At 39.1% G+C, this 26,559-nt stretch overlaps 1 long non-coding RNA gene across 1 annotated transcript; it reads left to right on the forward strand.

The window, feature by feature from the left end:
* The first annotated feature begins 13,214 nt into the window (after positions 1–13,214).
* Positions 13,215–26,043, forward strand: LOC119716106 (uncharacterized). The gene is made up of 5 exons (XR_005263812.2): positions 13,215–13,555; positions 16,041–16,148; positions 18,024–24,420; positions 25,377–25,652; positions 25,924–26,043. It is a non-coding gene; the product is annotated as an uncharacterized lncRNA (long non-coding RNA).
* The last annotated feature ends 516 nt before the right edge of the window (positions 26,044–26,559 follow it).

Genomic DNA, 26,559 nt, shown 5'->3' on the forward strand with positions numbered 1-26,559 from the left:
TAATTCCTTTCCCCCAGCTGTAGATGTGTCATGCGGTAAACCATATATTCCTGTTAAATTTTCTCATTTTTTTCTTCAGCAGACTAAAAGGCTTGTGTTTGATGAGGAAAAGTGAGCTTATTCTTAAATGTTTTTCCCATCATCAGACACTGAGTCATAAAAATAATATAAGTAAAATGCTGTCACAAATAGATTTTTATTTGTGTGTTAAGGCTTCTTCTTTTTTTTTTTTTTTCCTTTAATGTTGCTACAAGAGATTGCTCAGGTGAGGGTTAGTGTGTGTATGCTTATAAATCCAAAAAGTTCCCGAACTCTTTGCTGCCGAGAGGAATGCAGGTTTTGATGAAAAAAATGTTAAGTTTTACAGTGACAACACAAAGATGGAAAAGTCAAGAAGTGATGGTGAATTACCCGTCAATTATGGGATTTATCTCCCTCTCTCTCCAATTTTTTTTGTTCTCCCTCCCAGAACACATGCTGTTATCCTGTTTTGATCCCTTTTCTTTGAAGTATTGTAAGTAAGGTAAGCACTGCATGTAGTAGTCATCCTCGTATTGACATACAGACCATATGAATAATGTATGCTCATTTGAAAACAGTAACGATATAAATATCTGAATTTTATGAATGTTTTTGTCATTTTAAAAATAATACAGCAAATGTTTCTCAAATACTTACATTTAAAGTGATGAGAAGTGAAAATATTTTCCATGTTTTCTGCAGTTTATTTATCGCAGAACCTCAGATAGGTAGTCTTGAACAGGTTTCTTCAGCTAGCTGAGTCTTTTCAGTGACAGTGTTGCATGTCGTGACTTCAGGAAATAAACTATTTAATGAAATTGGTTAAATTTAGCCCAAGTTTAAGCAGGAGCAACTCAAAAGATTAGAGTTGGTGTTATGTCTCACATATTCTAGGGCTTAATGTTTATTTTCTGACTTTTTCACAGCAGTAGTTCAAGTCATTTTCAGTAGACAGCTGTGCAGATCAGGATCAGATGTTTGCTAAAACAAACATTTGCATTTTTATCCTCAGTCTGAGCCAGGATATTACAGAAAAATGTACACTAACAAATGCTGGCTTCTGAATTATTAGTGTCTGTTAAGCTGATACTTCTGTGAAGACTTAGAGATTTGATCTCTAGAAAAAATAATACATTCTCTCCATTTGAAAATTTGATGGATTGACCCTTGCCAGCAATTAAGCCCCCACCCAATCACTTGCGTCCCATGTCCTGTGTTCCCCATACTACCCCAGGTGAGGAACTGAAACAGAAGAGCAAATGAAAGGAAAACTTGTAGTGCACGATAAAGGCAGTATACTAAGTGACAGAAAAACTAAAACAACAAACCAAGTGATGCAAAAGCAAGCCCTCACCACCTCCCACCAGCAGACCGATGACTAGTCTGCCTCTGAGCAATGGCTACTTTGGAAAAACATGTCCCCACCAGTGTTATGGCTAAGCATGATATCAGATGGTATGAAACATCTTTTTGGTCAATTTGAGGCAGATGTCCTGGCTATGTCCCCTCCCAACCTCTTGCCCAGTCCTGCTCCCTGTGGGTGGCAGAGTGAAAAACAGAGAAGGTCTCGATGTTGTGCAAGGTCCGTTCAGCTGCAGCTAGAACTCTGGTGTGTTATCAACACTTTTGTTGATCGCAAATATAAAATGCAGCTCCATATGGGCTGCTGTGAATACAGTTAACTCCATCTCAGCCAGACTCAGTACAGAAAAGAGCACTGATTGTTGTGGAAACAAGAAAAGCAAGTCACTTAGGGAACTCTAAATAAAGAAGGTACTAGTGGAGCAATCAGACAGTTAACTAGATATTTTATGGCTGGAGAGACATTTTGCATGTATTTGGAGGTTGCTGTGGGTCATATTTATATAGATATTGTGAAAGGGCCCCAAGCTCTTGCTGTTTGACAACCTAACCCAACAAAGAAACTGATTCTATTAGTTATAATTGAGATGGGGAAAGAAAAGTGGGAAACAAGAGATGGAATCAAATATCCATAGGAAGGCTTTCTGTGAGCTGGTCTTTCATGCAGACGTAGATGGATGGGAGGGAAGAGCAGGACAGAAGCTTTTCTTCCAAGATCACAAGATGTTCTTTCCTTCTTGTTACTGTGATGGGAGAACACTCCCGTACATGGGAAAGAGCTTTCACTTCTGTTAAGCTAAACTTCTGTACTCTAAACCAATGTCACCAGCTCTCTTCCCGTCACAGAGCTAGTGCAGGTGAAAATATAGCTACAATTATGGAAATATGTGCTTCTCTCTCTCTCTCTCTCTCTCTCTCTCTCTTTTTTCTTTTTTTTTTTTTTTTTCTTGGTGCACTGCTTACTCTTCACTCATAGTTCTACTTTACAAAATATATCATTTATTACTTGAGTTATCTTGTCACTGCAGGTAATATTAACAGCCCAGACCTCTGGCATAAAGACCTGTGTCTATAAAAGCAAGGACAAACTTTAGTGGGAGTGACTGGCCCCTGGAACAGCTTACTACTTTAAAACACAAACAAACAAAACCTGGATGAATCCAAAACCAATGGACCTACTTCAATTGGTTCCTCCTTATCTTGTGGTGGATTCACCTCCATCGGTTCCTCTTCATCTTGTTGTGAATCCACCTCCACGGATTCTTTGCTGTTGTCCTGCTGATAGGCATGCTTGGGCCCCATGTCATTTTAGGACGAATGCAATGCCTTTGACCCGTGTGATTTTCAGGCTGGTTGGTGTGCCATAGTGCCACACCACTATGTGGTCAATTTGCATGCCTACATAACATACCACCGTATCATCAATTTGCATGGCTGGATCCCATGCTGCTGTCTGGCTTATGGGCATGCCTAGGTTCCACGCTGTGTTCTGGACAATGGGAATGCCTCTGCTCCACACGTATGTTTGGCTGAAGCTCCTGCCTTAGCCCCACACTATCACTGCACCAGGGTACCCAGGCACCCTGTTACTGTATGCTTGAAGGGCAGTCCTGGACCTCGTGCTGTTGTGGTACCAACATTTTGTGATATACAAGAAAGCTTCATAATTTGCAGAAATGTAAATAGTAACTTCATTGATCTTCTTCAATTTGGGTAGATACAACTTCAGTACAAATTCATAAATTAAACTAAATTATGCTTCTGATAAATATTTGCTTTTTACGTTATTCTTTATCTGCCAGCATCTTTTAAAATTCATAGTATTGTTACAGCTTTGTTTAGTGAAGCTTAAGTACTCTATCATATTGAAAAGCATAGAACAGGTTAAATTGCAAATTTTATACCATGTGATCTTGTTTTATGACACCTGGTATTGTTCCTTTTATATTAAAAAAATATTGTTTGAAACAGTTGAAGTAAAATTCTCACTTTTGCTCTGGATCTTTCCAAATCTCTCTCTTTTTTTTTTTTTTTTTTTTTTTTTTTTTTTAATAAAGAGGTAAAAAATGTGTACTTTCATTTAAACTTATCATTTCAATATCTTTTTGTCCAGTTGTTTTGCATAATTTAGATATTCTGTGTACTTCAAGTGTCTTTAGTTTCCTCTGATGCTTTTTCTGTTGAATCCTGAAATCTTTCCTGTATAGGGGCTACAGAACTCTTAGTATTTATTTAAAGCTGCCACATTCATTTTTTCTCAATTTCTTTTCTCATTACTTCCCCCTTCTCGTTTCTTATAAGTAGTAACTGAAATGTCTGTCTTCTCTTCCTAGAAGGAAACCAGGGCTCATTTCGCAGTGTTTGGTTTCTCTTCATGTGCAATTGTCTGAGAATTATTGTCTGTCTTGGTCCACCTGTTGTGCATAGCAAAGGTGTCTTAGCAGGTGTTCTCAGGATCAAAAATAACAGTCTCACAGTCTGTCTTAAGAAAAGTATGCCATTAATTTCTATTTGCCATCAAGTAGAAATTAATTCATGAATGTGTAAATTGGGGCATACCATTTACAGCATGTAACCCAAGCAGTAGCAATCCTTTAAACTTAAGAGGGTCTGAGTCGATTGCTTTTGATGAGAGGAGCTGTGTATTTTTAAGGGGAAAATTCATTCAGGCTCTTTAAATTCTAAAAGGGATGATTTAACTGGAAAGTAGAAAAACATCAACATGTCTGTGTTTTATTAGAACTGCTCTGCTTTCCTGAAGATAACTAGGAATGCTTAATAAGCCATGTACTGGTACATTTCATTCACGCATACCACATTTTTTACACTTTATCCCTTAACATATGGTAATGTGAATGGGTAATCCTAAACATGATCTCTTTCCAATTCATTTTATTTAACCTAAAGAGTGTTTTGCTTCAGCATAAAATCTTGTTTATCTCATTTCCATCAGATTAAATTCTGTCACTTGAATAAAAAGTGACTTTTTTTTTTTTTAAGATTATAGTAACATGGTCTGGTTTCAAACAGGACATATTTAAAGGCAATTATGTAAGATGCTTTTTCATGAGGTTTGCACAAACCCACAAACCTCCACGTCCATTTTCTCACAGACCAGTTGTAGCATCACTTTAGTAGGTGATTTGCTATGGCTTTTTTTTTTTTTTTTTTTTTGTATATTTTTCCTATAGGGGCATGTTTGTGGCTGAAAATGATTGTATTCCTGTTGGTAAGGAATATGTTGCATGGGTAGTTTTGCCCTATACTTCCTTTCCTTGATAAATTAATTTCAAGCAGACGTTCAACGCCTTTAGAGTGATACGTATAATCTTAATCATGTCGTAGATGTTTGTGTATGTGTGTATATGACCACCATAGGTGTCTTAGGATGGGTTGCTTTTAATATCTGTTGGCAGTGTTTTACAGCTGGTGGTATTTGTCCATGCAGAGAGAAACAACAGGCTTTACAGGGTAAAAGCTAAACTATTACCATTGCTGTTGCTGTCTCTGGCAGTTTTTTTAATCAGTACTCTGATTTTCTTTGATTATAAATTCCTGAAAATATAAGTTTTCAGCACTGTAACAACATGCTCTTTTCTTTTCCAAAATGTTTCTGTATTTTGAGGTAAGTTTTGTCTTAATCAAAATGGATGCAAATTGCTCAGACAAACAGAGGGAAACATTTTTCAAGATTTGTGTTTTGGTTCAGCAGGTGAATTATTAATTCACCTTATTAATCAATTAATTGGTGCACCTTTATTAATTAATTATTGTTTGTTTGTTTCTTCTCTTGATCATATATATTGTCAAATAGTAAGAAAAAATGTATGTTTCTTTCCCTCCTCCCAACAACTTATATTTTGAGATTCTATATCTCCTTACTAAGACTTGAAGATTTTCATCACAAAAGTGCTAGCTTCAATAGGAGGTACTATAAGACTGGAAACTGACTTCCATAATAGGGCACAGGGCTATGAATTGATATTTTAGGCAATAATGTAAGAACTATGTCCTGAGTACTCATGTTCCATTCTCTTAGTGTTCGGTTTGGTTTGAATATAGGATGAGGGACTGGATTATATTTTCTCCTTCCTGTATGACTCTGATTTCTAAAAACCTTGTTGAAGAAATTCTGCCTGCTGACATACCTTTTGAAAAGTTGAATTGTTTTATATTGAAAATATAAACAATGAAACTTTACAACTTTCTAGAGTGAAATGCCCTGTTTTTAAACTGTTGCTGGGAAATGTTTCAATATAGTCAAATTATCTCTTTCACTGAGGCTAAGCTACTTTGCCAAATTTGCATATGCAATTAATTTTTCTTTGAGGCAGAGAATGTGATTAGTTTACTACTCCCTGATGCGTTCTTGTAGTTTTAAGAAAAAAATCTCTTAGTTGTCCTACTCTTTTTAAATTACATAGCATTTATAATTTCATTTGGTCTCCCTTACTTTCACAATTATGAAGTAGTGAATATTATATCCTATATTATATCCTATATTTATGCATATCTAATTTTAGCCTATTCCAATACTGTTATGACTGAAAATTAACCATTAATGAATAATGTTAAAAACTATCAGGGTAAACACCACCATAGGGAGATAGGTTGTATGAACTTTTTGTAAAGCATTTTAAGAGTTTCTGTTTCTAAAATCATTGTGCAACCATTTTGCAGCTCTCAAGACTCTGTCTGCTGGTTTTAAAATTAAACTTGATTTAAACTTGATGTCAAAAATACATGGGAGATGTCAGACAGCATTTTCCAGTGAAGTTAGTTTGTGTGTTTGTGAGGTGGTTTGTCATTGATGGTACTATTGGTGCTGAGGTAAAATGATGAAAAATATAAGGTCTTTCATACCTATTGCTATAATGAAGTTTACTTTATTTCCTATGTATTCTTATTACATGCATGTGGAGGTAATCTGCTATTTTCAACTTGCTTCGAACTGATCAACCTAAAAAGTTTCCCTCCAAATATTTATTTTTTATGTATTTTTCTCTTCTCGAGAAAAAAGAAAGGTACTTTCCTTTCACTACAAACTACAGAAAAAAAAATCATTTAACCAATATTCTGTAACTATCTACGTGTACATGCAGTTCCACTTTTAACATGAAAAATTCAGTCTGTTGAATAGAACATGAATATGATGAAGATGATAATGACCTTGTTCTTTTATTATGTGAAGGACAGAGGTGACCTCTAAAGATCACTGAAGCTGAGGGAAGAGAGAAAATTTCCTGTTTGGGAAAAGTTGTTTGGTCAGAGAAGGTGTATCTATATAAACAACTGGTATGTTGTGCAGAGGGAAGCACAGTTAGTGTGATTTGGTGTGATCCATTAGGGTTTTAGCATGCCCATGTTGCATGTTTCCTGGCACTGATTTTTATGCCAGATGTCTCTTCTGGGTGTATTCTATGCATTTTTATCTACCAGGTGATGTGAAATAGGTTTCTGTACAGCTATTGCAGATTGCTTTGATCTTAAAAATACAATCCCATGCATATGTAGAGAGCAAATGCTGAAGGACATTAGAAAAGGTGCACTTCCCTTCTGATGGAGGTATGCTTCGTCTGTGTTGTAGGTGGGGTCATCCAGTGCACAGTTTCAACCTTGACTCACCCAGAAGGGAAGTTATTTTGAATTCAGGAGCGTGCTGCATGAATCCAAGGCAAACTTACCAAAAAGGGAACCCTGCACTTGTCCCTGTAGCAAAGGACTCACAGTGTCCCTGTAGCAAAGACGTACCAAGTGTAAATGAAGGCATAGTAAAACTTCCTTTTTCTGGACACCATATCAAGTCTAGTGGTGACATTTCAATTGTAAAGACATTTCAAAAGTCAAAGGCGAATGTATGAATGCTGATAATACATTGACATGTTACCAGTCTCTGAGAAGTCTGAGCATAGTGAAATTATTTGGGAAAAATAATGAAGCGATTTCAGTAAAAAAGATCACTTATGGGTCTTTGGGTTACAGTTTTTGTGCACCATTGAAAGGAATTTTTTTTTTCGATTGTTGTTAGGAACTGGTGAGTTAAAATACAGAAGCAATTATTTTGAATTTGGTATTTTTTTTTTTTTCACTTGAATTCTGCTGCCCTTCATTCATCTAGATTACCTGCAAGGTTGCTGGTCATTAATTGTCCTCTTTTGCAGGAAATACCAGACTGAAGAAGCCTTCTTACATGTCTCTCCTCTGCTGACTACATATTACATTTCAACCTTTATCTACCTTGTTTATCACTTTTAGTTTACGTGACCCAGGCCCACTTGAATGAATGTAAAATTCTCTGGCTGAGACCTAGTCTGAGAAGTTAATTGCAGCTTCTGGTAACTCAGACAGAACTGATGGGTCCCCACAGTACACCTGTCTTGTCCCTGTATTTGTGACCTAGGGAACATCAAGGTGGCAAGAGTTTTTGTGTGCTCTATGTACTGATCTTGATGGGTGTAAGCTCCTATACATCCTGAAGACAGCATCTGTTCTGTAATGTAGGTGCTTACGACATGGCATTCTGTGCAGACGGTTCACTAGTTGCATAGGTTGGGAGATCCATACAAGTCTTAAACACTTTAATATCACTTGTAAATTTCTTAACTCCTAACCATTTGGTAAGCCTGACTCAGTTGTCCTATATTTATGGTGTGAATGCAAAGTAGTCATTAGTCAATTTTTAATTATATTTAGTCTAATAATCATGCATGTCCCTTCATACTAAGCATTTAACTTTAAGGGCAATGAGGGTATAAAAATAAAAGGATTTGACATGACATGTCTCTTGCATTGATTAGCTTGAAAGAAAGATGGTTAGTACGCTATGGCAAAAGTAATTTGACTTGCAAATATGGACCTAGTGTGTCTTTTGAGTATAATTTTTGTGATTGCTCTCCATATAGGATCTAATCTCAGTCACTTTCTTAGTGCAGCTTAACAAGGTTTGCATGGCATAATTGACTGCAGAATTATCTAGCTAATGCAAAGCCAATGGAAGAGATTCAGATTTCAGTAACCTTGAATTATGTCTTCAGCACATAGACCTGATTCCTGTGACCAGCTTAGAGATACTTTGCATAGGGCAGAAAGCAAAATGCTTTCATGTTGCTTTTTCAGTTCCACAGGGGTCAATGTGTACAAAATTAATTGCTACAAGGTCAAGAATCATGCAAGCCACCTTCTTTGTGATGAAATATTTATGTTTCTTATAGGATGATTTAAGACTTCAGGTTTTTTCCTCAAGGTAAGGCAATATAAGAAAGCAAGAACTGATTACAGACATTTAGTAGATCACAGTCATAGAACCATAGAGTGGCTTGGGTTGGAAGGGACCTAAAAGATCATCAGGTTCCAACCCTCCTGCCGTGGGCAGGGACAACTCCCACTAGATCAGGGTGCCCAGGGCCTCATCCAGCCTGGCTTGAACACCTCCAGGGATGGGGCATCCACAGCTTCTCTGGGCAACCTGCTCCAGTGCCTCAGTACCCTTACAGTGAAGAACTTCTTCCTGATGTGTAGTCTAAATCTATCCTTTTACTGTAAAATTATTTCCCCTTGTCCTATCACTATCTGCCTGTGTAAAAAGTCACTGTCCATCTTTTTTAAAAGCTTTCTTTAAGTACAGGAAGGCTGCAATGAGGTCTCCCCAGAGCCTTCTCTTCTCAAGGCTGAACAGTCCCAGCACTGTTTTCCTTGGAGAGGTGCTCCAGATCTTTGATTGACTTCGTAGCCCTCTGAACTCACTCTCTCAGGTCCACATCTTTCTTGTGCTGGGGGTCCAACTGTGACCCTATCCTATCCAGACTTAGGGGTCCCAGCATTTATTATTATTATTATTATTATTTTTAGTTTCCATGCTGTGCATGTATATCTAGCCCCAGTTACTTATGCTCTGTTTGGGAACACAGGATGTATATATGGCGTCCCAGCCCCACAGAGTTAGACAGCCCTGAGGGAACAGGGCTACTGGTACCAAGTTTCAGGTATGATTGTAATGATGATACGAAAGTCAGCCACCTCACAGACCACACATCAGCAAAACAATAATGTTTATTTTACACCTCTGTAGAAGTTTCTATGAGGAAATCTGGAAATGTTTATACAAGTATTAATGGGTTCTACTTTACCGTAGCTTTATAAGGGTTGCAATAAGAAAGAAAGAGGTGAATAAAATGAATCTAAATGGAAAGTCCTAAAACATATTGTACTTTAAGTGATATTCTGCACTGCCTAATTCTTTTTACAGAAACTTTAAAGTATGATTTTATTGCACTATGGTTTAAAACTGCTTCAATCAAGACATTGCTTTGGGATTTGAGTTTTTTTTTAACTATGTTTTTTTGATTGTATCCATTAAATCTGAAGAATAAAAGTGATTAAAATGTTATGTTCTGCATATGTTCCCTAAGTATACACAGTTTTACCACTAGTTAAAACAGGAAAAGGATGACACTATTATGAAGCAACAAAAACAAACAAAACCAACCAACCAACCAAAAAAAAAAAACACAAGGTACTGATCAAATAGAAGTCTGAGAGTACATAGATTCCTGTATTCTGTTTTATGATTTCTTATAAATCCATAGTGTTTCCATTATGGAAAAGAATATTCTTCATATTGTGGTTATTAAGGCACAGTAACTCTAAATTGTCCCATTGGTCATCCAAATGTTTTGAGAATGTCTTTGTGTAGCTTGATCAAATGCTTTAAACAAAAATTCAGGCTTTGCCCACAATTAATTGTAAATCTCAAATTTAATTGAAATTACTCTAAGAATATTTTTACTCTAGCATAATATTTCTAAATCTGGAATATCTACCCTAGAAGTATTCCAGTGTCATGAAAGCATAGAATAGGCTATGTGAAAAAGGGACTTATTGTCTCACACTGTTGCTACAAACTAATATCTGAGTTCAGTATTGGGAGAATAGGTTTCTCTATAATTCCAGGAATGCTGACAACTGATAATGGGGAATTTGTTGCATTGTTTTTCTTTGCAAACCAGAGCCAGCAGGAATCAGGTGATAAGGGAGGGGCAAACAGATACTGCTGTAGTATTGCAATTCTAAATGAACCTGATAATAAAATTATTTACTGCTATTGAAAGACACTACCTATGTAAAGGATGCATCTTTACTTTTATGTTGCCCATGGTTACTGCAGTTTTCTCTAGCTAACCTTGTTTATTATTGCTTGCAGACTGGAATTTTATTCATATATCTTCTCTGAATATTGCTTTTTTCTTCATAGCATACTTCTTTACTCTTGGAAGATGCTTTATACACATGATTTCAGACTCCAGACAGCACTAAATAAAAATTAGTTGCCTGTATTCTAGCTTATGAGAAAATACGTATTTGTCACAGTCAATGCTGGAAGGAAAATTTGCTGCTTAAACATAGGTAATGAAGAACTGACCCTCACCATGTTGCAGGAGAAACTGTGTGGGCTTGGGGGACAGGACGGATGGAGAAGGGAAAAGGGAGATATCAACTCTGTTCTAAGATATGCACTGCTTTTAAATTTCCCTGTTGGCTCAGTGCATTAGTTGGCTTGTCACATCTCATTTTCTCAGCTTCTTTGTATTATGTCACATAATATGACACAGACAACCCTTGTGACAAATCACACAAGCCAATGTGTCAACAGGGAAATAGGAAACTGACAGTTTTCTGAACAGTCCTATAAAAACACACAATAAAATGCTGTAAAAAGTAACTTTCCAAAAATCTAGACTTATGTTTAATATTGCTGCACGCCTTCGCTCTAAATGTACTTCAGAATATTAATTAAAAGAATTAAGAAAAAAAGATGAAAATATCTGACATAATGGGGTCTCTGGCTGATGTGTGGGATGGGAAAAAAAAGAAAAGAAAAGAAAAGCAGATGGGATCCATCCACAGCTCTACCCCTTTTGTATCTGTCTGTGCTGCTCATCCTTTGCTCGTGAACTGTAGTTTTCATCTCAAAGCACAGCGCTGAAAATTGCAATTACTCATGAGCAGCTCCTGTCTGAAGAGAACCAGTGTCCTGGTTTTGTCTGGGATAGAGTTAATTTTCTTCCTAGTAGCTGGTATGGTGCTGTGTTTTGAATTTCAGATGAGAATAATGTTGATAGTGTTTTAGTTGTTACAGAGCAGTGCATACGCAGAGTTAAGGACTTCAGTTTCTCCTGCTGCCCTGCCAGTAAGGAGTCTGGGGTTGCACCAGGATCTGGGAGGGAAGGCAGACAGGACAGCTGATCCAGACTAGCCAAAGGGATATTCCACACCACGTGGCTTCGTGCTGAACAATAAAACTTGTGGGGTTACCTGGGGAGGGGGAGGAGGCTGCTGCTTGGCATCTGGCTGGGCATCAATGAGTGAGTGGTGAGCAATTGCACTGTGCATCACTTGCTGTGTATATTCCTTTATTAGAATTATTATCATTATTTTCCTTTCTTTTTCTGTCTTATTGAATTGTCTTTATCTCAACCCACAAGTTTTACTTTTTTTGTTGTTATTTTTTTTTCTTTCTGGATTCTCTCCCCCATCCCACTGCGGAGTGAGCAAACAGCAGTGTGGTGCTTAGCTGCTTGCTGGGTTAAACCAAAACAACCAGGTAATGTTTTGCCAGTCATATTAATATAAGTAATTCCTACTTACTGTCATGTGTAGGTGGACTAAATCAGTAGATTCTTCCCTCCATTCCTAACCCACTCGCTGTCTTTGTGTTAAATAATAAGGAGGCATCTAGGCTCTCTTTTCTGTTGTAAGATGATGAAGTTGTTTGCATATCTGTACTTATTATTTGTATTCATGCATGGTTTGCAGTTTTAATTTCAAAGACCGATCTTCTGCTTCTTTAGGCTTCTATTTAGCAAATGTCTCTATCATGAGGGAAAATTTTTTACAAAATATTCTTCTGTGGTTCTTAGGTGGTAAAACTTGCAGCTGTTATAAAAAGAGAAAGCTTTAGAAATGGAGTTTCATGTTTTGAAAAACCTTTCCTGTATTTTATACCCTTTTGATTATTTTATTTTTTTTATTATTATTTGTTTTTGTTTTTATTTTAATTTTTACTGAGTGGTACATGCACACAGTCTGCAATATTCTTACTGAAATTATGTGGACAGTCACAGATTTAGAAGTTGTAAGGGAATCTTAGTCCTGAAATCAAACAGAGGATTAATAGGTAACTGTAATCGGCAGCTGTTTGCATATGTAATGTGTTCTGTTTATTATTTCCAGTGGTTCTTTCCAAGTGACATTGGGAAAAATGTACTTCAGCACGGTTGCTGCTAAAGTTATGTACAGATACAAAACCTAGAAAAACTGGTATGCCATTGTTCTTATTGCTTTATTGTAGTTTTAAAATTTAAAGAAATTTGGGTTATTCATAAGCTCTCCTGCTGTTTAAAAAATGTGGTCATATGTCTCTCTGGCACAACTACTTCTACCGATTGGTGTTCTCCATGTTCCTGGACAGCTAAAGCTGCAGCATTACTTAGAGAACTTGATGACTGTGGAGGGTATACTCTACTCCTGCACTTGATGTAAGTCTTGCTCGGGCTTATGAGCCAAAGTATGCCTCAATTTGGCCATGCCTTGCACAGCAGTTCCAGAACATGGTAAGGAATCTGAGTATGACCATGAGTCAGTATCTTTATCTTATAAATACAGCATCTGGAGAAAAGCTTATTGGAGCTCTCCATGGATCTCAGTGGGCAGTAACCCTTGATGTCTGTGGTGCAGTAGCTTTTTCTCCAACTCAGCTCTGGTACAAGATTAACTAATGTTACACCAGCCTTGTCAATAGACAACAAGCATAATGGGTGAGTACAAACAGGCACACCCCGACCACATCTTGAACGCTGCAGCGTGGACAAGCCCTATCTGGCAAGTACCAGAACTGTACATTCTGGAAGGCAGCGTTAGTGGAAAATACCAAAATTGCCTTATCTGAACCATAGGCAGGATGGAAAAGTACTGACTAACAATCATCTTACGGTCCTATAAATAGTAGTCTGAAGCAAAGAGCCCCTTGAGATCTCCAGGAACCACAGCAGGCTGCACCCTCGATCTCCCCCTGAGCGGGGATGCCTCTCAGGGTACCCCTGAGGGGATGTGCATCTCAAGGTTGACTCCTTGAGGAACAAGCTTGTCCATGGACAAATGCTGATGAGTGTGCAGGGTGAGTAATTCACTCTAGGGAGTATTTTGGAAGCATGCAACAGGTTTAGAACCCCCCCAGGACCCTGCAGTAAGTCTTGGGTGAACCTTACTATTCTCTAGCCTTTAATTGTCATTGTTTCTATTGTAACAAATTCTGTTGAAATTATTGTGTTAAACTGGCTGATGATTAAATGCTGATTAAGTGCTGTTAAATTCAATATACAATACAATCTAACCTTGCTATTCACCGTAAAAGTATATAACAAATCCTTAATTACTGCTACATGAGAGGTGTGTAAAATCAATTCCGTGACAATGAGCAATTTGACAAACTTGTATGTGGGTGGCATATCACTATTTCTTTTACATTATTGTTTAAAGCGTATAAAAGGGATCATTGTAACTCCATCTCTCAGTGCTCTGAGGTATGATCTCTAAAATAAAAATATTACAGTGTTTGGGATATTATTGCAACTGTAAATGTCCTCTAGTCCTCTTGAAGAAGTTATGGTCCCCACTTTAGTCAGCACTTCTATCACTCCTGTTACAAAGCAGTCGTCTCTGGCAGAAGGATTTAATGTACAATAGAAGGTAATATCTTCTTATGTTCTTGCAGTTAGATATACATACTAGGGTCTGTGTGGAGTTAAGTTTAACCTCGTTTGTATGGATAAGCAAAATGTTCATTGCTGTTGTACTCCCTTGCTGTGCTGACACCTGAGAAGCCGAGTAATGATAAGATGTTTGTTTTTGTAGAACTTCTGTATGTGAATAACATCTGCATCTTTATTCTGCACTGGGAGTGATGGGGGGTGGGGGGTGAGCGGAGAGAGAGATGGTGCAGCATTCTTACTGCATCTCAGTAAGAAAGACCTGACAACAAATGGCATCATAAAACAGCTGTATTAATAAGATAGATTAAAAAGAGGCATCTAGGCAGCAAATAAATCTTATGTCCCTACAGATCCTGGGAATCCCAGTTCTGTGCAGCATTGGATAGATGCTGCGTGGATTTTCCCACAGCATGCTGGGCCAATCCCATTCATGGAGAAGTTCCTCCTCCCTCGCATACCATTGTGCCTGTCATTGTAATAACAACAAACAGAATCATGCATCTTCTTCGGACAGATTGGCGTGTTATCCCTTAACATCCACCAGTGCGCAGCACAAGCTGGCACAGTGCACTCTGGCAGACCTCCTTTCAGCTGCTACTCATGCTAACATATGGGTTTCTCAAGGCTTATGCATAAGGATAAGTAGAGCAGACAAGGCCTGTTGAAGATCACTTACTGCTTGAAGACTTCTGCAGGGTTCCCAGTACAATCCTCTAGTGGATGTCAGCTACCAGGTTTTGAAATGATGTTTTAACTAGAGCTATGTTAATGTTGCCTGGGGAGGAGGGGCTGGAATCCTAGAGAAAAAGGGGAAATTGATTTTTTCCCATGTCTTTCATGAGTGATCACTTGTAAATTTTAAAAGCCCTAATTACATATTTTTCCACATCTACTGGAGTGAATCTTGATGACATGTAAAGAAATATCTGATCGAAACAGCTCAAGGATTATTCTTTGATCTGATATCTGCAAATATTATGAGTCAGAGATGTAGTTCTACATTTCCAAATTTATTTTCTGTGATGATATAATCAATTTAATTTGCTCATGCTGATTCTGAAATAGGAAAATAATTTGTTGAATGACTCTTGCTATTGCCATCAATATTTAAATGTTCCTAAGAATTTATAAAATAAGATCCTGTTTTGTGCTTGTAGAAAGATTTCCTTCACTTGCAGGAGAATGTGTAAGAGGTCCTATAGAGTTTGTTACTGATTTCTTTTCTTTTGGAAGATACTACGATCTGTAATAATCAAATTCTACATCTGCAAAGTGAACTTCAGCAAGGTGTATGTGCAACACAGGCAATAAGAAATTTCAATACGTTTGAGGGCAGAAGAATCATTTAGTGTAATCTCTTGCAGATCACAGGTTGCTAAACTTCAGCTATCTCTGTGTTGAGCCCAGCAGCTTGACCAAAATGCATCCATCAGAATAGCATCTGCTATTAACTTCCTTACTCCTGTTAGTGATCCCATATACATCTTCTGTCAGAAGAAGAAATAGCATCTGAAACTGCAATTTCCCTTCATGCCCATGGCTACTTGTGTAAAATGGCTTCAGACATTTAGAGTTAGTGTATCACCTCTTCAAATCAGCTTAATCTTTTTGTTTGTTCATTTTGTTTTATTAATATTTATAAATTCCTGTATGTAAGAAAGGTTTCTTACAGTTAATTATGTGTGGTGCTTGCCTTGGTTAAGATAACCTTATTTTTATTTGTTTTGGTTACCTGGTGTTTAAAAAGACCACAAGCCATGACATACTTCTGCAGCTGTTGCAGTAAAACATGAAAATAATGCCTTTCTTCCTGGTGTTCAGTGTGAATGTTTTAGGAGTTGCTCCTGTCAGACAAGCTGCTTCTTGACCTCTTGTGTTTCTCTTTTGTAGTCAAACTGTGCAGTTCTGCGGACTTCACCTTCACATGAATCTTTCATTCTTCCCAGCCAATTTCGAAGACTGTGATAGCACCTGCCGTTTGAAATCTATAACAGCTCGGTACAGTGGCATTATATTCCCTTGCTGTTAACCATTCTGTTGTATAGGCATAAACACTCCGCCATAAAAATGCTGGCTAGCCAGGAGCTTTTACAGTTCAGTGCTGTGCTATATCAGTGTATGGGTGGGATAGTTATACAGTTCCGTATAACTGCGTCCAATGTGGTATGTCCAAACAGTTCTGTGATACGCTGTTGTAACTAACACTTTCCCGATTGTCTTTCATGATTTCTTCTGATCTCGTTTGGTTGGATCTGTGATACAACTCATTTCACCCCAAAGTGAGGTGTTGCATATTCTTCCCTATCTGTTTCACAACTTATTGCCTTTCTTAGTTCCCAACTGTTTTCAGTTTTGTATACCTTACATGGATAACTTTACCATAGCTATGTTCACCTCTTTTTCTTTTTTTTTTTTTTTTTTTCCCCTGTGGAGTGAGGCATTTTCTCTGGTGGGAATAGAAAATCTGCAGTGATAAAAATCATTGATGAAAAACTCCTTCACATAAATTAAAACATTCACAGTGTCCACGTACTCTGTTTTACTGAACATGTAAATATCAAAACAGCAGCAAGGAAACACTGTCCTTTATTGTATTTTTTCATTCCATAAAAGCACCTGAAGGATATTTGGCTGGCAAATCTCATAGAAATGTTAGCTGAAGCTTAAGTACAACCTTAATCCAGTTTACGGGGTTGGAGACAAGGATTAGTTAGTTGAAAAACATCTCGGTAAAGGAAGTATATGCATTTTCATAACTCTAAGTAATTTTTATCAGTTCTTAGCATCTCCTTAACTTTTAGGAGATGCATGTGTGAAAATGTAGTATCTACATACTAGGTATGTTGATTGTGTGCTCTGTGGCTCATACTCCTCATCTTCAAGAAGCCCTAAATTAGGATGCTAATAATAAAATGCTGTTAAGACCTCACGTGTGTATATTGCTTGAAATAGTAACATACTTCAAATACAAATGTATTATTCCATATGAGTGTTACTTAGAAATTCCTGCCCCCATTTAACTCTCCTTCTCTACCTCTGTGTCCTCCCTTCTCCCCACTTCCTCCTCCTCCCCCTTGAATTTTAATGAAGCCCTGGTTGATATATTTTTTGAGTGATACTTTTACTGGCTTGCAGTTCTCTAAGGTTACTGTCTATTAAACCTCCAGGGTCTGACTGGTCTGACTGACTTAGCAGTTTATTCCCCATTTGGCTTGGTCTTTCTGCCTTCTGCTTATAACACTTTTTCTGACAGATGCATGTGCCTTACTTGCATTTTGCCAGTTTGTGCTTAATTTCTTTTTTCACTTTGACAATTCTATTTATGTTGTGAGCTCACTAGTTCATTCTCTTTTTAATTATCATGAATAATTGAATGTACCCATTAAGTTTATGTTTTGCTCTCCTATAACAAAATGTATGAGAAAAAATATCTTGCTGGATTTACTTTGGTTTAACACAGTTACATTTGAAGTCAAAGCTGAAGAGTGTTTTGCATTTATTCTTCTCTGTTTCTTTGCTTATATGTTTTCTTGCCAAACTGCACAAAAATCTCACTTTTAAGTATTGTACAACAGCTGAAGCTGGATATACCTAATAATATTTGTTTCTGCTTATCTATGATATTAAATGTCATGAAAATTTTGTACATGGGCAATTCAGCACCGACAGTTTTCCTTAATGTTCATTTTTTCATGAACTTTTTATTGTTAATGATTTCAAAGTTTCTGATAACTGTCATTAAATAGACTGAGAAAGTTCTCTGCCTGAGAAGGTGTAAGGACCACAAACAATAATCACACTGATAATGTTTGTTTTTACCATGTTAAGTTCTTTTCATCACCATAAGAAAGCATTTCCTTTTGATGTTTGCAGATACATTCTGTTGCAGAGATACCAGCAGAAACAACAGGAATATCACTTGGAACTGAACATCAGTTTGGTACAATTTGGTGTGGCTGGATACTAGAGATACCTGGAAAAAATGGCACTATAGTGACATGTCAAGGTTTTGAAACTTTTCTGTCACCAGTGGAATAAAAATATAAATATAGTTTCATGAAATGGGATAATGTGAAATACTAGAATATTAACTGTCCCCACCCCCAAGCTTTTTGTCTTTTGTACTGTGAGCTTGAAAAGCTGTCCTACTGTCACTTATACATATTTTTGGAGAAGTTTGACTGAAAGGTTTCCAGCACCTATACTAGAGAATTAGATTCTCTATACTAGATTAAGTGTAAGGTGTTATCTGTTTGTAGGAAATTGCAATCGATCACTGCAGCTTCAGCTGGACAAATTCATGGTGGTGCCTCTCTCTGAACTTTATGGCAAAATGACAAGGTGGAGTTAGAATGATATTGAGATGGTGGCTGTTAGCTGGCTGTTACCAGGTTTCCTGTACATAGGTTTTTCCTCTACAGCTTTCTTCAATATTTGCTTTTCTAAGCTTTTTCATCATGCCAAAGACTTTGCAGCCATTTTTTGAAACCTGCATTTTGAAGAATCTGTCAAGGCACACGAGGGCATATTGCTTGCACATTGCTTCCTTTCTGTAACTGCTGAAAAATGTCTTTATGCATGTAATCACATTTTAGACAAGTTTGTTTTAAGAGGGTGCCATAGGCATTTACAGGCAATTTCTCTCACATCTCCAAACTGCAAATAACAAGGAGTATAATAGAACTGGAGAATCATCTAGTATAAAGCTTAAAAATAGTTTTGGTCTTGTAGCTTAAAAAATAAAAGGAAACATAGAAAATGGTAGGATTAAATGAAGACAATATAGACAGGCATTGGGGTGTCACAGCTTGGACTGATGAAGTGACATGAAACTTCCAAGCTGTTTAGTTTTCCTTTTTTTGTACTCAGATCTTTGTTACACTCCAACTTACTTTCCACTGTCACTGCTTTTGCACAGGCTGAGCATTTGAACTGTGTCCAAGATCGCAAAGCACAGTTAGGACTATGACAGTGAATAAAAGGCCTTTGCCCCCCTCCCCCTGAGACAAGCTTCCCTTGAGAAACTGGCAGGATGTTAACGTGAAAACATCTTATTTGGAATTAAAGAACAGAATTTATTCAGAAAGTTGATAATGTTTTCTGGTGGAAGAGGGAAGGTTTCTTGCATTTACCTGCTTAAAAAAAAACACATGCACATACCCCCAAAACCAAATCAAACTAAGCAACCAAACACAAATATACAGTTCAATGCTTTGACTGCTTTCCATTGCTTTCTTGTGGTTGTTTCTTATTATGCCCCTCATTAGGGAGAAGTGACCATTTATTGGTTGTAATCATGCAAGTGAACACTCAAAAGAATTTTATGTATGAGAACACTGGTTGTGGTTTTGTGCTCTTTTGTTTGTTTGCTTGTTTGTTTTATATTGAGAAGTGTTTTGACCTCTCCTTTCCTATCTCAGAAATCTGCAGAATAGCTGTTTGCAAATCTATACCAGCAACAAGAAGAAAGAAGAGCTGTGTAAATGAGCATGACAGTGACATATTGCAATGAGTTTCTCAAGTAATTAAACTGTCTGTAAGAAAGTGAAATTTCCTGGGTACTTCAGAATAATTTAGTGTTAATGGTAACATTCTGTTAAAACCATTTTCTTACCAAGCTATCATTACTAGACCTGTTGCTGAAAAATCTAGTGAATTTGAATTTGGTGAAATTTCACCCCCACCCCTACTCCATCTCATCCCACCCTGCCTTCTCCCCGCCGCAAAAAAAAAAAAAAAAGGAAAAAAGGAAAGTTGGAAATAAAAGATATAAAAGATCACCTTCCATGTTGCCTTAAGCTATTTTTTTTTTGTTAATAATAATATCTCATTTGACACTGCACTGAATCTGTTCTGATTATTTAATATAGTTAATATTTACTGATATGTTCGAGCATCATCTGGATAAATTGAGTGGTTTAGAGTCAACAACCACTGCCTGTTCACTGTTTCTCCTCCTTAGAAATTATTCAAAATTAGGTCAGGAGAAGGTAAATGTGGAAAGAAGGAAGAGAAAGTCTCTGGATGCAGAGATTTTATTTGTGACAGGAAATCCTTGTCTTGTCTTCTTACAGTCAAGCCAAACTGTTAGGCCTTGTTAATCTTCAGAGCTGTTTAGTGTGCATGGTAATTTTATCAAAGTCCTCAATAGTTTGGTGTAATAATGCTGACATGATAAAACACACTGCTGATTTACTTAAACAACTGCCTTTTTTCATATCTGTAGAGATAAATTCTCAGCAGACACAGGACTGGAGAAACATAAAGCTTTTGGAACATGCCTGGGAGGAGGACATTTTTGGAAGAGTGTTTTGGAATGAAAAGCAACAAATAAAAGTGGGAAATCAGAGTAAACCTTTATGTCAATCACTTCAAGATTTTATTTTATTTTTTCCTAGTCTTGGACTGTGATGAGTTTTGTTTAGAGAGAGGTTGATAAACTCCCTACTCTTTTTCTCCATTTATTTGATGTTCCATCAAGATAATTTGACATCTTGTACTCAGACATTGATCTTCCAGACATTTAAACTGTTTGGTGTTTTGCACCAGGACATACTTGTCTGTTATGACCTCAGTAAGAAAGTAGGTAAAGATTCATCTAAAGTTATATTTATTATAGCTAACACTGTAAACAGCGAATAATATATATAACCTTGTGCCCCTTTTGGAAATCCAAGAATTGTAGCATTGAACAGGACACTGACCTCCACACAGCTCAACATGGAGGCCCCCTTGACAGCAGAGATTCTCCCATTTTGGTAATTCAAGCTATTATAAGATTTTCCTATATGGAAATAGCTCTATTTATCATGTCTACAGTCAAACAGTAATGACGCTATCATGAGAACTACCTGCACTATTCAGTAAACGCAAGGCCACATAGGTAGTGTAATAGCCAGTACTGAGTGGGAGCTGTCTGCTGGCTCCTCTGCTAAAGTGAGAAGGGTGAGTTATCTTGCAGCCAAGGAATTTGGGAAGTACAGCCTGCACAGCATGGGTCTTGGACTGCTTGATAAAATTCCTATATGGATCACTAACACATCACTGTACAATGGTTTTCTGGTCAGGATCACTAGATTTGGCTCACAAATTTACTGCTGTCAGTCAAGCTATTGGTTTTGTTAGACCAGTCGTCCATAAGATTGTGGTTCTAGCTAGGATCTTCCCAAGGACATATGGTTCTGAAAATTTTGGGGCAGTAGACTATCAGCGAAGACATCACTGAGCCTATCAGTGGACTTCATTACCCATAGGACAACATCAGTGCTTCATGATCCTTTAAAAAGAGATACAATCTTTTGTTAACAGTCTAAAACAGAACTCATAAACAAACCAAACAGCTGAACTAAGTCAAGAAGCGTTCCTTTGAAGGTGGACTGTGGGGGGAAAAAGAAAGAAAAAAAAGGCACAGGATAGCTAAGCCTAGAAGAAAATTGTGCTGAGAACTCCAACGTAGTTTTAAAATTACTGACAGAGTGAGAATATGTCTGGTTATTATTTCACGTGAGGTTTGTGGAGGGAATCTCAGCTGCATGGAAAACATCTGCAGAGCAATTGTATGCCAGATGAGAAAATCTAATAAAATATCACATGGTCAATGTACTCTTGCATACTTCTTTTCGGTCACATTTCTCTTGAAACACATTTTTAATAACATTTAATCAGATTTTGTGGTATAAATACTTATTATTGAAAAAATGTCTGTTGAGCAAATTAACTCAAAATTTTCAACTATTGTTAGAAATGAAGGTATGATGTCAAACTTTTACAAGAATTTGAGTTTGGTTGAATTTTTCTGCTGAAATTTTCAGTAAATACTTGTGTTTCTTTGTCAGTGAGACAGTCTTCATGGGATGTTGTTGTTTTTTTTCTTCTATTTTTTAAAAATGTTTGCATTTACAGTGTGGAAAGAGAGGAGAGCACACAACATTGCAACAACCAATTGACTGCAAAAATAGCATTTTGTAGGGAAGAGGGTTATTTTGTAGCTGAAGTCAGATGGAGTTGACCCTGTCTTGGGCTTACCTGGCAAGATTTAGGTAGAAGATGGGGCTGCAGTGGTGGCCTCTGTGAGCAGAGCCCAGCAGCTGCCCCATGTAAGATCGGAGCCAGCTCCAGCTGGATCCCAAAGGGACCTGCTGCTGGCCAGAGCTGAGACAGGGAGAGATCCCGTTGGGCATCTGGGAGACAAGACCTAAGAAAAGGGAAAACAAATACTGTGCAACAGCACCTGGGAGAGTGAGGAGCGAGAAGCAGCCCTGCAGCCCACCAGGGGAGTGCAGCAGGAGGGCAGGAGGTGCAGCAAGCAGGCAGCAGCAGTTCCCCTGCGGGCTGTGCAGGGAGAGGCCCCCGGTGGAGCAGGCTGTCCCCCTGCAGCCCATGGGTCCCCCACGGAGCAGATCTCCACGCTGCAGCCCCCCCGTGGGTGGAGGAGCCCCCGGTGGAGCAGGTGGATGTGGCCTGGAGGAGGCTGCGGCCCACGGAGAGCCCCCGCAGGAGCAGGCCCCGGGCCGCAGCTGCAGCCCCCCCGTGGAGAGGAGCCCCCGCAGGAGCAGGGGGTCTGGGGGGAGCTGCCGCCCAGCCGTGGGGGACCCGTGCTGGAGCAGTTTGCTCCTGGGGGATGGATGGATGGATGGAGCCCGTGGGACGGAGCCGTGTGGGAGCAGTGCTTGAGGAGCTGCTGCCTGTGGGCAGCCCGTGTGGGATCAGCTGGGGAAGGACGGCATCCCGTGGGAGGGACCCCACGGGGAGCAGGGGCAGGGAGGGACCCTGAAGGTCACTCTGCTGAGTCTGCTTTGCCCGTCATGATACTTGTTGAGCGATCGCCCCGTCCTTATCTCAGCCCTGGAGCCCTTTGCATCGTATTTTCTCCCCCTTTCCCTCTGCGGAGGGGGAGTGAGAGAGCGGCTGTGGTGGAACTCGGCTGCCCACCCGCTTCAAACCACCGCAGTTGCAAAGTCCTGGGAAAGATTTCTTTAAAGAAATTAAACAAGGTGTTTAACAAAGAAATGCAGAGTTTCCTTTTTAAGGCTTCCCGGAGAGTTGGGGTTCTTTCCTATTCCCAAATCAGAGGAAGGGAATTGTTGATTTCACCTTCTTTTTTCTTACACGGAAATCAAAAGTGAACTGCTCTCCAAGTACGGGCAACGTCTCAGAATCAAGCTCTTTTTGTCTGTAATCCTTTCTCAAGGAAAAGATCGATCACACACCTTCCACAGATGTAGGGGAGCAGAGAATAATTTTGGAACTAGCCTAATTCAAGTCAGTTTGGGCATAGTGGTACTTCTCTAGCTGTTGCTGAGACAGACACATTAGCAACAGAGAGTGTTGTGCCGTCACTGGGAGGCGCCTGCGGTGATGACTTCAGAAACAGAAGGGAATTATGTCACCACAGCACTTTGGGAACAGCTGCCTCTGTGCACGTTTAGCTGGGAGGGACAGAGAAGGGTGCTGGGTGTGTTGAAACCACGCGAGGATTTGTGGATCTCACCTCGAGGTACACAGAGAGGGCCCATGCCCTTCTGTAAGTGTTTTGACGCTTGGCTGGGGAAAACAGTGTGGTTTTGTTGTGAATGTTTCATTTTAGTATTCTGTAGTTTGTGTAAAGCCCTTACAGAAGGATCAAGTTTGGTACTTTGCTCAATGATGGAGCTGCACAGAGTGAGAACAGACCCAATGTACGGGTGAGGGCCTCTGCACGTTCTCTTCTTCCTACAGACGATCAACAAATAAGGGTAGACAGAGAAGAGTGTGCTGTGGTCCTCCCATAGACTGCAAGTACTAAAGCATAAACAAGAGGCTTAAGAGTCCCCCTGTCATGTTAAAATTCAGGACAGCAATGGACTTCATCACATGGGCTGGCCTGTCGAGTAGTGTCTCAGGCTGTGGTGTATGAAGATGCACTCCATCTGCTTTCAGGGTAGCAATTGCAGTGGGCAAGCTGCCTGACCTTAACATTGTTCATTCCATTTTTCACCTGAAAAATGGAATCTTTCTAGAAAAAAGGAAGAAAAAAAAAAAAAGAAATAAAAAAAAAAAGGGAATTGGGATCAAAAGAAAAGGATTTCCTTTCCATTAATTCCATGTTCTTAACTTGACAGATTTGATTATCGACTTAGAAAGCAAATATCTGGCCAGACTGCAAGACTTATGCTCGCAGCGTGGGACAGCTCTCGTAAGGGTGATTCAGGGTAGCTTCTGGAGAACAAGACATCAGATCTCCAAAGCAGCTTTCTTTGTGCTAATGTAGGAAGGGCGAGTAAGAGTAAAGGTAAGAGTCCAGGTACCGTAAGAAGCGGAAAGTGTGAAGGAAACTTCCTTCTGGCTGACACAGCTCCATATCTAGTTGTCAAGTATGAAGAGAGCAGTTCTAAGTTTCTCGGGGAGAGGAAAACAAAGAGACTGGGAGATTGTACAAAGACAAAAATGGGATTAGCTATTTCAGGAAATCATAGTAACTGGAAACAGAGGTTGGAAGAGTGCTTTAAGCCAAGACAGAAACTTTTCAAAACTAAAACCTAGGAGTTGGATGAACCAAGAAATGAATCCATTTTGATTATGCAGTTGTGTCCAGTGTTATCTTGGGAAACATGGTTTCCACGTAAAATGTATGTGGGGCTTGAAGTTTTCCTAACGCCCTTCTCTGTGTATTCCCTACTGCTTGGTAAGCGCTGAGGTCACACTGCAGACAGTGTGACCTCTCCCCACCACTTCGGTGTCTGTTTGCACAACACGCCTAGCAACAGAATGGCTTGGACACAACTGCACCTAGGAGCGAGTTCATTCAAGCTGGTGGACAAGGTAAAAGCTCTGGACAAGCGAAGGGCAGGGAGGGATGGATGGACACACAAGATGATCACTTTAATCTCATTTCTCTAAGAATCCTTCCTGAGAAAACAAAACAGCACAGAACAAATGAAACAAGCAGCTAGCTTGCTGGAGACATTGTCTGGGAGACAGTGAAAACACTTGCAGACAAAAACATACCGAAGGACTAACTCTTTGAGCTTAATTCTACTCAAACAGCATAACCTCAAAGTCCTGTTTCTGTTCATAACATGGCTGGTACAGTAACATGGCACATTTGATGACTTTGCAGCATAGATGTCAGGAATGCAGCTTGGGATCACCTCCTTCTACTGAGAGTTCAGTTTGAAGGGATGAGCAAGTAATTTTTCCTGGGTTGGCGGAAATCTGTTTCAAGTCTGTTTTCTAACACTCTTACAGACCCTTCTCTGTCCATCGGCCTGTCCTGCCGACTCTGGTGTGAGTGTGAAGCTGTGGCAAGAGGGGTTTCCCGTTCCTGTTTGACCTGGTGGACACCAGCTTTCCTAGGAAATTGCTGATGTTGCTGAGGAGGCGGCAGTATCAAAGGCCTTGTTGATGAAGGTACAACAAGCTGGGGAGGCTTTGGCATTTCTGCACAGTGCTGCTCCCTGACTGTCACTCCAGACTCAGATTCTGAAAGAAGCAAAGCAAGCTAGAGGAAAACTGGATGTCCAGGTAATTTTATTTCTTTTTATTTTTTCATTCTTCGCTTGTAAGAAAATCTAAGTCTTTAAAGCATTTGTTTGAAAACAGCCTTATGGAAATGCTTCTGGGTGTGCTCCTTCCCCTTGTTTGGAACCTGCTTCACCTCGCTTCAGCTAGAGGACACCTATGCTCAAATTTATGCTTCCCATGATAAAGCGGCGTTCTTTTGCTATTCTTTTCTGTGATGGTTGCAGGTGAGGTTGACAAGAGTTGTCAGTACGATTCTTCATTTCCTTTGCAGGATCCCAAACTCCGTATTACAGCGGATCTTCTCCTCTGATCTGAAAAGCTTCACAAGCCAAAAGAGAATTGAGAGGAAGAAGGAAACAGAGAATGCTGACCAGTATTTCCAATTACCACCCGTAAGTTTTGTGAAAGAATCCGGTGCATTTCTGTAGTGGTAGAAAGTTAATCAAATCATGATCGTGCACTTGAAGGCAAGCAATGCTACAAAAATGAAGAATGCAAGGCCCTGCTTAAGGGCAATCTTCAGGCTGCTTCTAGATCAACAGCTTATTTGGTTCTTCCACAACCTCATCTCCACTTGCTTAGAAGTTGTGAAGGTCGGAAGCACACTCCGTCTTTTTCATCCCCTCTGTGTATCTTTTCCCTGACAGCAACTTCTGTCTTGGCTCTTCACATCCAGCCAGAGCAGTTGCTTTGCCTCCGCAACCTGCAGGCTGTCCTCTCGTGTGTACCTGTGCTGGACTGAGGGCAATGCTTGTAACGCACACAGATGCTGTATTCACTAGGACTTTTAGAAAAGAGAGCAAGAAGCTAACCTGCGCAGCAGTTTCTTAGGTTTCTGCATATCTATCTCTCTATCTATCTCTCTGCGTATATATTTCATTACTTCTTTACTTGTTTAAAGATCCTT

This window comes from Anas platyrhynchos, chromosome 2 (assembly GCF_047663525.1).
Source record: "Anas platyrhynchos isolate ZD024472 breed Pekin duck chromosome 2, IASCAAS_PekinDuck_T2T, whole genome shotgun sequence".
Classification (NCBI taxonomy): Eukaryota; Metazoa; Chordata; class Aves; order Anseriformes; family Anatidae; genus Anas; species Anas platyrhynchos.